This window comes from Pistacia vera, unplaced genomic scaffold, assembly GCF_008641045.1.
Source record: "Pistacia vera cultivar Batoury unplaced genomic scaffold, PisVer_v2 Contig381, whole genome shotgun sequence".
Classification (NCBI taxonomy): Eukaryota; Viridiplantae; Streptophyta; class Magnoliopsida; order Sapindales; family Anacardiaceae; genus Pistacia; species Pistacia vera.
The window spans coordinates 166,871-180,675 of record NW_022196203.1 but is presented as its reverse complement, the minus strand read 5'-3'; the positions used below and the strand labels follow the sequence as shown (position 1 = coordinate 180,675).

The window sequence follows — 13,805 nt, the reverse complement described above, 5'->3', positions numbered from 1 at the left end:
CGGAACGGAGTGGAGAAGTGGGGAGTGTTTTGCGTTTTAGAGAGGAATTAGTTTGGGGATTTTGATAAGAGGGTTTACTGTTATTTTATTTTTTTTAATTTTAAGTTTCAAAAATTTATGTGCAAAATTGCTTACTTTTTTTTTTTTATGTTACCCTAAAATCGGGTTTGGGGTTTTGTTTTTCTTTAATTGTAAGGATTAGGTACTTTTCAATTGTTTACTTTAAATTTTAAGGAAATTTGGAGATTCAGTTTTTGTATTTTTGTGGACCACAACGAACGGTTTTTCAGGTAAACGAAAAACTGGTTCAGTTCCCGGTTAGGTTCGGTTTTACTTTTTCTAAACACCGCTACATTTAGGTGTTTGGGATACGTTTGCCAAAGCTCACCGAAGTTACAATCTCCGTCGAAATAAGCATGGAATAAGCGCCATAGTCAATGAGCGAGTCGTTGTCTACTGAACGAAAGTGGTAGAAACTAGAACTGTTGTTCCAGTGCCGGAGGGAGTCAACTATGAGGGTTTGTACAAATGAGTGAAATAGCGGTTAAGCAAAAGTTTTAGGGAAAAAAGGGTAATGTTAGATGAAAGAGAAGATAAAATAAAATTAAACACCATTCATATATTAGTAACAATAAAGGAATTAAAGCATCATTACAATTATATGTCATTGTAATGTCAGATGAAAAAGAAGATAAAAATAGAATCATCATTTACGAAGTTAAAGCTACCATTTAAGAATGTTACTACACAGATGCTTAAACAAATTAAAGCAAATGTTATGAAGAAACGGATTGAAAATCAAACAATAAATTAAAATACCATCTATAAAATAATGAGCTTTGACATAAAAATAAAAAAAAGGTCACCTTCAATGGTGTAAGTAGGCAGCAAAAGTAGATAGTAATGTAAGCGACAAAAGTAGAATCAAAAAAAAAATTGATTGATTACTAGTAGTAATATTATTAATAAACAATATTTAGTGGCTAACATTTTAGTTAAAAAAAAATCATATTAACAACTATAACTTTAACTACCAAAATTCATACCCAAAGTTTCAATTATTCGAACGGAATATGAGGCGCTCAAAATTACCGTACATTGGCAACTCTTAACTCCCAAGAGAAGATACTAATAGTAAATTATTTTAGTCATAAATTAAATAATATTTTTTATTTTACGGAAAGTTGGTTTAAAAAAAATTCTATGAATTTTAGTGTCTAAATACATTTTAGGTGCTATACATTTTTTGCAAATAGTTCTAACCTGCAAAATTGAACTAACCGAAACAAAAAAAAAAACAAAACCCTAGAACTCACTGACGTAAATTGGTTTGTTGTCAAATATTGGGTTTTACAGGTTTTAGATTGGGCGTGAGGGTTCTGGTTTTGGGTGAGGTGGCTACGTGAGAGAGATCAGAGATGGCAGCAAGAGAACTCAAAATTTTGTGATTGAGAGAAATGGCTGGGCGTCGGCGTGCAGGATGGTGCGTGAAGGAGAAATGACGAAATGGGCGACCGCCGACTGGAGAGATGGCTATGTCTGCGTGACAGAGATCAGAGATGGCTGAAAAAATTTCGCGTGGGCTAGGAGCTGTAAGAAAGGAGGATTGAAGAAGAAGAGAGAGAAAAGAGAGGTGGAGTTTAATGGAAGATGACAGAACTCACATAAGCATTGATGAAGAAGAGAGAGAAAAAAGAGGGCAGGTGGAGTTCAATGAGTAATGATGGTGATGGGCGAGCTAGAGGTGGACAAGGGATGGTCCCTTGCGGATCAGGTTTTTGGGACTGGTTCCAAATAGAACCAGTCACTCATAAGTTTGAGATCGGTCCCAGGTCTATGAGAAAAACTAAGACCCGAATTAGGCCTTAGGCTTGGTCGGGACTGATTCCGTGGGCTCAGGATCGGTCCTAGGATCGGTCCCATAGACTGGATAATTTCATTTTTTCCTCAATTTTTTTATATGTGGAGGTAAAACGAAATTTTATAGGGGGTTTTAGTATTTTTTAAGGGTAAAATTTATAATTTTATAAATTTTTTGGACCTGGAAGATTTTTTTTTATAAATTTTGTAAAATTTCATTTTAACTCTGGTAATTTATATTATTTTAAAATTAATAGGGGGTTTATGTAATTTGGCAAGGGACTTAATTGAAAAAATACAAAAAAATTGGGTCGGGCCTTGGAGGAGGGCCCAGTGGAGGGCCCGGGCCTTCTCCTTAGGCCGGTCCCTTTTGGGACCAAGCCTCTTAGGACCAGTCCTTGATCGGGTTTTGGAGTAGGCTTTTGGGCCCAGTCCCAAATGCCCAGCTCTAGCTGAGCAGCATGAGAGAGAAATATTTTTGGTTTTTGATTTTTTTAAAAGTAAAATACGGGTTCCCGGGTCATCCGATCCACCCGTTATTTCACGAATGGATTGGATACGGATTAGTTTTATGAGTTGAATGATGGTTATCCGACTGGATGCGGGTAGTGTTTTGCCAAGTCTAAATTCAACTAATACTTTATAACTTTGAAATTATTGATCACTTAGATGGCTACCGTTATTAGCAACTGAAAAAAGAATATTTTTAAATAATATATTAAGAGTGTTTATCAAACTATTCGATTATTCACAAATAGTTAACGTAACCAAACTCATAAATTGAAAGCTATTGAAATAACTTAACATGGCCAACAGGCCCGGCACTATAGAGTACGGAGCCATGGTTGTATTTTTATTAGAGACTACATACATTCTTTATTAAAAAAAAAAAAATAGGTTAATAATTAAAATTAATTTTCAAGTAATAAATAAGAAAAATGATAGAGTTATCGAAAAGTGTACACCGAAATTATGTATCAAATGACGTGGTAAAATCCTGATCATTAATTAATACTAATTATAATAAATCAACGGTCATGATTTTGTTATGTATTCAGTGCACAAATTTAATACACACCCATCAATAACTGTGGTATTAGCAATAAATAATACGAAAATTCAATCATAACATTGAGATTATCGAACTTTTAACAAATTAAATTGTCATATTTTTAAATCTTTTTTTATTTATTTACTATTTTTAAACTCTTGGCTATCATTGGTCCTCTCAACTACATATGAAATCCGCCGTTTACTCCACCACACCAGCATGCCACTCAGCATGACCCACAAGAAATTACTAAAGCACCCCTCAGTGGGATCCGCAAGGCGACTCGCGCTTCTTTAAAGCCGTGCTGCGACTTCCACAAGTAGAAGCCGCCACGTGAAGAAAGCCATGTATAAGTAAACACACACGAGGCGGACTTTTTACAGCGGAATTTCCGGCCACCCGCCACCGAAGCCGCCGCCGTCTCCGGTAAGGATTGATTACCTTACAAATTATGTATGGAAATTGTGCATGCATGTACGAATAATGTAAAGATACGTGTCTAAGTTACTGCTTTTTGTTGCGTGGTGGTGTGCTGCTTCAAGACTATAAGTGAGCAATTGTGTTTTTATTGTTAAATTTTGATTAGAGAAGACGAATATGAAAATGGAGTCCTATGTGGATTAAAAGAAGCACTTTAGGTTAATGTATGTTGTTTCCCGAGAAATTCGCTGGAAAATGGAAGTATAAGTATTGAAATATTAAGTGTGTTCTATTTCGTTTTCTTTTATGAAGCTTTATATTTAAGTCTACTGAGGGTAATGCGGTGATTTGTCTTAACTGGTGATGATGAAACACTTTTTTTTTCCGTTCCTAAAGATGAATTGCGATATTTGAAATTTTGTTTTGTATTGTTTCTTTTATTTTCTCCGAAAGAAACAAATTTCTGTTTGGTAAACTGGCAATGAACGCCATGCAAGGATGACTTTCTGAGGAAAAATATTGATTTTTTTTTGCAGGATAGTCATGGCTTTGAAATTTGTTGAACTGGTTTTGTTATCTATATGTGGTACATCAAGTTCATTGGTTCGTTCATGATTTAATTTATTCTAAGCTTATAATCTGTAATTTTGTTTTTGAAGTTAAGCGAAAAACTGGTCATTTGGATCTTGAAAGTAAAAGGTGTAATACGTATCTCACTCTTTCCCTTGGATTTTATAACTTTGTTTTAATGTATTGAAAATGGATGTTCTGTTTGAAGTCCCGCTCTGATTTGATTTTTTTTACTCCCATTTCTATGTGTTTAGTACTTGTTTATTTCTCTAATTGCAAGTTTTTTTCTTTTCTTGTGCAAACGTTATTTACTGTATCCATCTTGGTCTAATTGTACTCTTTCTTCTATCAGAAATGGAGAGCATCAAAGCTCCATTAGGGGAATCGCCAATGATTTTAGGGGAAGGGCTGCTTGTTACAAGCAAGATTGGATTGGTGGTATTCGTGCAGGACTCGGGTAATTTTAATGTCTTTGTCACACAATATTGATAAAAATTTCATACAAACAAATTTATTATCGCTGAAGTCCGACAATTAATGTTTTTGCCCATATTATGATAGGATTTTGGCCCCAACAACTTACATTTCTTTGCATCTGCTCTTCCTGTCATTGCTTTGGCGAGCAACTAAGTAGAGATAAAGGTTTTCCTTCTCATTCTTTGCACTGAAGTGGAACACAATTAAATAATTGTACCACTTTTGCTTTCTTATGCGTTTGTTAGTATCCGCGATGATTTTGAAAGTGTTGTCTTCGATGGAAGCTTGAGCACGGTGGAGACTTTAGCTTCCACTGCTTTGTGGTATTATACATTCCATATTTGGAGGGCAACCCTTTGATACTAGGAGTTGCAGAACCAACAGTTATAAGTACATTATTTGTGTAACTTTGCGAAGGGAGGGAAGATTTGGGACAGAAACTATATCTGGCTTGGGTTGGATGGAATTTAATGAAACCTAAATACCGCTGTAGTTAAGAATGTCATGATATATTAACCTTGAGTATCGTAAAAATTAACAGGGTCTGTGTATGGACAGCTCTCATGCGTGTTGTTCTGGCAATATTCAATGCTTGTGATCTTATTAATAGATTACAAGGATTGCAGGCGAACTTTTTGGCATGTGATTGCGGTTCTATTCATGCAAGAGGCTATCAAGGAACTATTAAGAGAAAACCTGACTAATCGATTTTAGTATATGATCTTGAGATTAATGTAATGTTTATTATTGGACAGTCTAAATCACAGGGTTAGGTGGTGAATTTAAAATTTTGAGGATCAAGACTCCAATTTGGAGAAGTATCAATTCCAGTGGCTCTATGCAAATGGATTACTGGGGATCATATCACTTTTGGTCTCCTGTATACTGCTTTAAAGAGCCGAAATGCAAGGTCATGGTGGTATGGCAGGTTTGTGAAGCAAACTTGAAATACCGTGAATATTTTATTAGAGAATAGTTAAAATCCAGAATCTGAGATTACTGTGTTACATAGGGTGGCTCAGAAGTTTATTGAGACTATGGGGTTCCTTTAATGGTTGTAGTGTGGACAGCGTTGTCATTCACTACCAAGCAAGGTTCCATCTGGAGTACCAGAAGGCTTTTTAGTCCTCTCCCACGGGAATCTGCATCGTTGGACACTGGACTGTGATCAAAGTATGTCACATTCCTGTGATTACCATATGGAAATTGAAAGATTTAGCTTATCATACTCAAACTGCAGGATATGGGAAAGTCCCTCTGGCTTACATTTTTGCGGCCTTTATTCCTGCTGTGATGATTGCTGGGTTTACTTTTTTGACCATAGTGTTGCATCGCAAATGGCACAACAAAAGGAGTTCAATCTTAAAAAACCGTCTGCATACCATAGATATCTTGTTGCGGGCTTATGTGTATACATCACTAACATATACATTTGATGTTCATTTTTCTCATTTGTTTTATTGACACTTCAGTTCTTTAACGAATAAATTTCTTCAGACATTGCTTGTGGATTGATTGGGCTGCCGCCTTCAAATGGGGTCCTCGCAATCTCCTATGCACACCAAGAGCCTCGCGGTTCTCAAAAGACAGGTTGGTTTTGCAGAATGTCGAAAATTGTCATAAATTATTGGCACTATGCAGAACCAGAAACTTACTGAAATTTACTATTATGTAAAGTTCATGCGAAGGAAGATGGTCGAGAGTGCCAAGGAAAGCATAAAGCAAAAGCTAGCAATTCTGAAATTTATGGCAAAATGCAAGCTGTGTTCATTGAAATGGACGCAGTCACGTGGTAAGTCCTCTAGTAAAAAGTGCTGCTTGAAATGTATATCCATTCCCCACATTTAACATTTTGGCCTATTATATAAGCCCTTTATGATGCTCTATGTTTTGCTGCAGACTGCAGTAGTTAAGGAACTGCAGGACTTGAAGGAGGCGGTTATGAAGTGAATTGGAAGGAGGGAACAAAAGGAAAAATTTGATCCCGAGAAGCACATTGATGCTTACTTGCCTGTTCGAGTTAATGAGCAGAGAGTGAGCAATCTGTTGCAGTCTCTCTTAGTGGTGGCAGCAGTGTGCGCCATGCCTGCCATCAAGCAAATTCCTACATCAGTTCTTTGGGGTTATTTTGCTTACATGTCCATCGACAGTCTCCCAGGGAACCAATTCTGGGAAAGGATGCTACTACTATTCATTACACCTAGCCGGCAGTACAAGTGAGTATTCCTTCTTTTTGAGCATTCAATCTGAGAACACACAATTCAACTCGTTTTGGCACTATGAAACACAAATTAGTTGCTTACGATTGTCTTGTTTCTCCTGCGGCTTTGGTTCTTTCTCTGCAGGATCCTGGAGTCGGCTCATGCGTCGTTTGTGGAATCAGTTCCATACAAATACATTATCATATTTACTCTCTTCCAGTTTGGATACTTCCTGGTCTGTTTTGGTGTGACATGGATTCCTATAGCTGGAATCTTGTTCCCCTTGCCATTCTTCCTTCTCATCAGCATTCGCCAACATCTCCTTCCCAAGTTGTTTGCCCCACATCATTTGCGGGAACTGGATGCAGCTGAATATGATGAAGTCACTGGCGCTCCAAGACGTTCTCTCAGCTTCTCTTTCAGGGTACGCAATGTTATTTTTCCTCATTATAAAACCTTAAAATTTTATATATGAATTTGCAATGCCAAAATGAGATATGACATGTTTTAACCAGGAAAAGGAAAGGTCTCATCCTGAAACGGAGGAAGGCGAAGTAGAATTGTGTGATGCCGAGATATTAGATGAGCTTACAACTAGCAGAGGGGAGTTGAAGGTCAGAAGCGTAAGCTTCAATGAAGACAGAGAGAGTCAAGTAAGATATGTGTGGCTTCTCTTTTGATTTCTAGCTGTACACTTCTGTTTATACATACTTATTGACCTTTGTACAATGTGTTTGTGCAGGTTCATCCAGCGGATACTTCCAGTTCTCCCGAATAGAGTAAGTGATAGATAATAGATGGAAGATATGGAAAAAGCTGAAGTAACAATACTGTTAGTTTATTTAGTTCCAAGAAAAATGTTCGAACTTCCAAGGATGCCATTGTAAAAGCAAAAAAAAAAACAAAACCTAGAACTCACTGACGTAAATTTTGGTTGTGTCAAATATTGGGTTTTACAGGTTTTAGATTGGGCGTGAGGGTTCTGGTTTGGGTGAGGTGGCTACGTGAGAGAGATCAGAGATGGCAGCAAGAGAACTCAAAATTTTGTGATTGAGAGAAATGGCTGGGCGTCGGCGTGCAGGATGGCTGCGTGAAGGAGAAATGACGAAATGGGGGACCGCCGATGGAGAGATGGCTTCATGTGCGGACAGAGATCAGAGATGGCTGAAAAAATTTCGCGTGGGCTAGGAGCTGTAAGAAAGGAGGATGAAGAAGAAAGAGAGAGAAAAAGAGAGGTGGAGTTTAATGGAAGATGACAGAACTCACATAAGCATTGATGAAGAAAGAGAGGAAAAAGACGGGCAGCGTGGAGTTCATGAGTAATGATGGGTGATGGGCTGAGCTAGAGGTGGACAAGGGACTGGTCCCTTGCGGATCAGGTTTTTGGGACTGGTTCCAAATAGAAACAGTCACTCATAAGTTTGAGATCGGTCCCAGGTCTATGAGAAAAACTAAGACCCGAATTAGGCCTTAGGCTTGGTCGGGACTGATTCCGTGGGTCAGGATCGGTCCTAGGATCGGTCCCATAGACTTGGATAATTTCATTTTTTTCCTCAATTTTTTTTATTGTGGAGGTAAAACGAAATTTTATAGGGGGTTTTAGTATTTTTAAGGGTAAAATTTATAATTTTATAAATTTTTTGGACCTGGAAGATTTTTTTTTTATAAATTTTGTAAAATTTCATTTAACTCTGGGAATAATTTATTTTAAATTAATAGGGGGTTTTATGTAATTTGGCAAGGGACTATATTGAAAAAATACAAAAAAATTTGGGTCGGGCCTTGGAGGAGGGCCCAGTGGAGGGCCCGGGTCTCCTTAGGCCTGGTCCCTTTTGGGACAAGCCTCTTAGGACCAGTCCTGATCGGGTTTGGAGCTAGGCTTTGGGCCCAGTCCCAAATGCCCAGCTCTAGCTGAGCAGATGAGAGAGAAATATTTTTTGGTTTTTGATTTTTTTAAAAGTAAAATCGGGTATCCGCGGGGTATCATCCGATCCACCCGTTATTTTCACGAATGGATTGGATACGGATTAGTTTTATGAGTGAATGATGGTTTATGCACTGGATGGGGGTAGGTTTTGCCAAGTCTAAATTCAACTAATACTTTATAACTTTGAAATTATTGATCACTAGATGGCTACCGTTATTAGCAACTGAAAAAAGATATTTTTTAAATAATAATTCAGAGTGTTTATCAAACTATTCGATTATTCACAAATATTAACGTAACCAAATCATAAATTGAAAGCTATTGAAAACTTAACATGGCCAACAGGCCCGGCACTATAGAGTACGGAGACTGGTTGTATTTTTATTAGAGACTCACATACATCTTTATTAAAAAAAAAAATTAGGTTAATAATTAAAATAATTTTCAAGTAAATAAATAAGAAAAATGATAGGTTATCGAAAAGTGTAACCGAAATTATGTATCAAATGACGTGGTAAATCCTGATCATTAATTAATACTAATTATAATAAATCAACGGTCATGATTTTGTTATGTTATTCAGTGCACAAATTTAATACACAACCATCAATAACTGTGGTATTAGTCAATAAAAATACGAAAATTCAATCATTAACATTGAGATTATCGAACTTTAACAAATTAAATTGTCATATTTTAAATCTTTTTATTATTTACTATTTTTAAACTCTTGGCTATCATTGGCTCCTCTCCAACACATATGAAATCCGCCGTTACTCACCACACCAGCATGCCACCTCAGCATGACCCCACAAGAAATTACAAAGCACCCCTCAGTGGGATCCGCAAGGCGACTCGCGCTTCTTTTAAAGCCGTGGCTGCGACTTCTCCACAAGTAGAAGCCGCCACGTGAAGAAAGCCATGTATAAGTAAACACACACGAGGCGGACTTTTTACAGCGGAATTCCCGCACCCGCACCGAAGCCGCCGCCGTCTCGGTAAGGATTGTACCTTACAAATTATGTATGGAATATGTGCATGCATGTACGAATAATGTAAAGATACGTGTCTAAGTTACTGCTTTGTTGCGTGGTGATGCTGCTTCAAGAAATAGTGAGCAATATTGTGTTTTATTGTTAAATTTGATTAGAGAAGACGAAATGAAAATGGAGTCCTATGTTGGATTAAAAGAAGCACCTTTTAGGTTAAGTATGTTTGTTTCCCGAGAAATTCGCTGGAAAATGGAAGTATAAGTATTGAAATATTAAGTTGTTCTTATTTGTCTTTCTTTTATGAAGCTTTATATTTTAAGTCTACTGAGGCTAATGCGGTGATTTGTCTTAATGGTGATGATGAATACACTTTTTTTTTTTCCGTTCCTAAAGATAGAATTGCGATATTTGAATTTTGTTTGTATTGTGTTTTTTTATTTCTCCGAAAGAAACAAATTTCTGTTTGGTAAAACTGGCAATAGAAAGCCATGCAAGGATGACTTTCTGAGGAAAAATATTGGTTTTTTTTTGCAGGATAGTCATGGCTTTGAAATTGTGTGAACTGGTTTGTTATCTATAATTGTGTTTACATCAAGATTCATTTGGTTCGTTCATGATTTAATTTTATTCTAAGCTTATAATCTGTAATTTTGTTTTTGAAGTAAGCGAAAAACTGGTCATTGATTTGAGATCTTGAAAGTAAAAGGTGTAAAAACGTATCTCATTTCCGTATTTTATAATTGTTTTAATGTATCTGAAAATGGATGTTCTGTTTGAAGTCCCTGCTTGATTTGATTTTTTTTACTCCCATTTCAATGTGTTAGTACTTGTTTATTTCTCTAATTGCAAGTTTTTTCTTTTCTTGTGCAAACGTTATTTACTGTATCCATCTTGGTCTAATTGTACTCTTTCTTCTATCAGAAATGGAGAGCATCAAAGCTCCATTCAGGGGAATCGCCAATGATTTTAGGGAAGGGCTGCTTGTTACAAGCAAGATTGGATTGGTGGTATTCGTGCAGGACTGGGTAATTTAATGTCTTTGACACAATATTGATAAAAATTTCATACAAACAAATTTATTATCGCTGAAGTCCGATCAATTAATGTTTTTGCCCATATTATGATAGGATATTGGCCCAACAACTTACATTTTCTTTGCATCTGCTCTTCCTGTCATTGCTTTTGGCGAGCAACTAAGTAGAGATACAGGTTTTCCTCTCATTCTTTGCAATGAAGTGGAACCAATTAAAATAATTGTTACCACTTTTGCTTTCTTATGCGTTTGTTAGTATCCGCGATGATTTTGAAAGTGTTGTCTTTCGTAGATGGAAGCTGAGCACGGTGGAGACTTTAGCTTCCACTGCTCTTTGTGGTATTATACATTCCATATTTGGAGGGCAACCCCTTTGATACTAGGAGTTGCAGAACCAACAGTTATAATGTACATTATTTGTACAACTTTGCGAAGGGAGGGAAGATTTGGGACAGAAAAAATATCTGGCTTGGGTGGATGGTAATTTAATGAAACCTTAAATACGCTGTAGTTAAGAATGTCATGCATTAATTAACCTTGAGTATCGTACAAATTTAACAGGCTGTGTATGGACAGCTCTCATTGGTTTGTTCTGGCAATATTCAATGCTTGTGATCTTATTAATAGATACAAGGATTGCAGGCGAACTTTTTGGCCTGTTGATTGCGGTTCTATTCATGCAAGAGGCTATCAAGGTAACTATTATGAAGAAAACCTGGACTAATCGATTTAGTATGTCTTTGAGATTAATGAATGTTTATTATTGGACAATGTCTAAATCACAGGGTATGGTGAGTGAATTTAAAATTCCTGAGGATCAAGACTCCAATTTGGAGAAGTATCAATTCCAGTGGCTCTATGCAAATGGATTACTGGGGATCAATTCACTTTTGGTCCTGTTACTGCTTTAAGAGGCCAGAATGCAAGGTCATGGTGGTATGGCACAGGTTTGTGAAGCAAATCTGAATACCGTGAATAATTTTATTAGCAGAATAGTTAAAATCCAGAATCTGAGACACTGTGTTACATAGGGTGGTCAGAAGTTTCATTGCAGACTATGGGGTTCCTTTAATGGTTGTAGTGTGGACAGCGTTGTCATTCACGTACCAAGCAAGGTTCCATTGGAGTACCCAGAAGGCTTTAGTCTCTCCCACGGGAATCTGCATCGTTGGACCACTGGACTGTGATCAAAGTTGTCACATTTGTGATTTACCATATGTAAAATTGAAAGATTTATGCTTATACCACCAAACTGCAGGATTGGGGAAAGTCCCTCTGGCTTACATTTTTGCGGCCTTTATTCTGCTGTGATGATTGCTGGGCTTTACTTTTTTGACATAGTGTTGCATCGCAAATGGCACAAAAAAAGGAGTTCAATCTTAAAAAACCGTCTGCATACCACTATGATATTTGTTGCGGGCTTTATGGTAACATCACTAACATATACATTTGATGTTCATTTTTCTCATTTTGTTTATTGACACTTCAGTTCTTTTAACGAATAAATTTCTTCAGACATGCTTTGTGGATTGATTGGGCTGCCGCCTTCAAATGGGTCCTCCCGCAATCCCTATGCACACCAAGAGCCTCGCGGTTCTCAAAAGAAGAGTGGTTTTGCAGAATGTCGAAAATTGTCATAAATTATTGGCACTATGCAGAACCAGAAACTTACTGAAATAATCTATTATGTAAAGTTCATGCGAAGGAAGATGGTCGAGAGTGCCAAGGAAAGCATAAAGCAGAAAGCTAGCAATTCTGAAATTTATGGCAAAATGCAAGCTGTGTTCATTGAATGGACAGCAGTCACGTGGTAAGTCCTCTAGTAAAAAGTGCTGTTGAAATGTATATCCATTCCCACATTTAACATTTTGCTATTATATAAGCCCTTTATGAGCCTCTATGTTTTGTGCAGACTGCAGTAGTTAAGGAACTGCAGGACTTGAAGGAGGCGGTTATGAAAGGTGAATTGGAAGGAGAGACAAAAAAGGAAAAATTTGATCCCGTACCTTATAATGTTCAGGAACTCTGCTTAAAACATACTTCACAACTATATCACTACGCGAGCAACTCAAATTACCTCTTCTAATTATTTCATCAATCAACTCATCAAAACTAACATCTGTGCTCACAGCAATTGACATAACTTCTTTGCTCTTCCTAATCCACTTCTAGCTACTTTCTTCCTCCACCCACTCACCAAAATATTCAACACCCAAAATAACGTGTCCCATGTGTAATAATAGCCAACTACCTGTAATGCAAGAAAAAAAAAATATTCTTAAATGTTGTACTAAGGATTCAAATATTTTAAAAAGAATCTACATAGTCGCTTATATGGTCTGCTGTATCGCTTAAGCTATCTTATGCCATTTACTGATCGCTTAAGCGATCTGCTCCTATACACCAGATTTTTACCAGATCGCTTAAGTGATCTATCTGTTGCATACCTGATCGCTTAAGCGATCTATCTGCTGTATTACCAGACCTACCAGATCGCTTAAGCGATCCATCATACCTAGAACACATTTTCAGTCATCTCCACCTACAATCGATCCATCATACCCAGAATAAATTTTTAACAAATTTCACTCATTTCAACTTGCATTACATCAAACACAACCCAACAACCTAAACAACTAAATCAAAATCATAACCCAAACCCCATCCATTATTAAATCTTTGTAAATCTAAATATAAAATGTAAAAATGAGATACACATACTCAACGAAATGTCAGGAGGAGGAGGAGGGGGATCTTTGGCCAAGAAGATGTTAATGGTGGAGGAAGAAGAAAGCGTTAATGGCAGAAGAACAAGAAGATATAGAGGAAGGAGGAAGAAGAAGATGTAGAGGAAGGAAGAAGAAGAAGATGCAGAGGAAGAAGAAGATGTAAACGAAGCTAAGAAGAAATAGCAACCAAGGTAGAGATGCGTTGATGGCGGGAGGAAGAAGAAGGTGTTTGGGTTTGCTTGCAAGAATTTCGGGTTTTTGGGAATATAGTATAATTTTGAAAAGATTACATAATACTTCATTAATCCTAATTAAGCACTAATTACCCTTAATCAATAATATGACTATTTAGTTAACACTTTAAAACTTGATAGCCTTTTAATTAAATTCAAACTTCATATGGCCTTTTAATAAACTGCCCCGGAACGGAGTGGAGAAGTGGGGAGTGTTTTGCGTTTTAGGGTAAAATTAGTTTGGGGATTTTGTATAAGAGGGTTTACTGTTATTTTATTTTTTTTTAATTTTAAGTTTCAAAAATTTATGTG

The 13,805-nt window shown here is 36.9% G+C and overlaps 2 pseudogenes; both read left to right on the top strand.

The window, feature by feature from the left end:
* The first annotated feature begins 3,250 nt into the window (after window positions 1-3,250).
* LOC116140822 lies at window positions 3,251-12,530 on the top strand (annotated as a pseudogene).
* On the top strand, window positions 4,256-7,465 carry LOC116140833 (annotated as a pseudogene).
* Window positions 12,531-13,805: the final 1,275 nt, after the last annotated feature.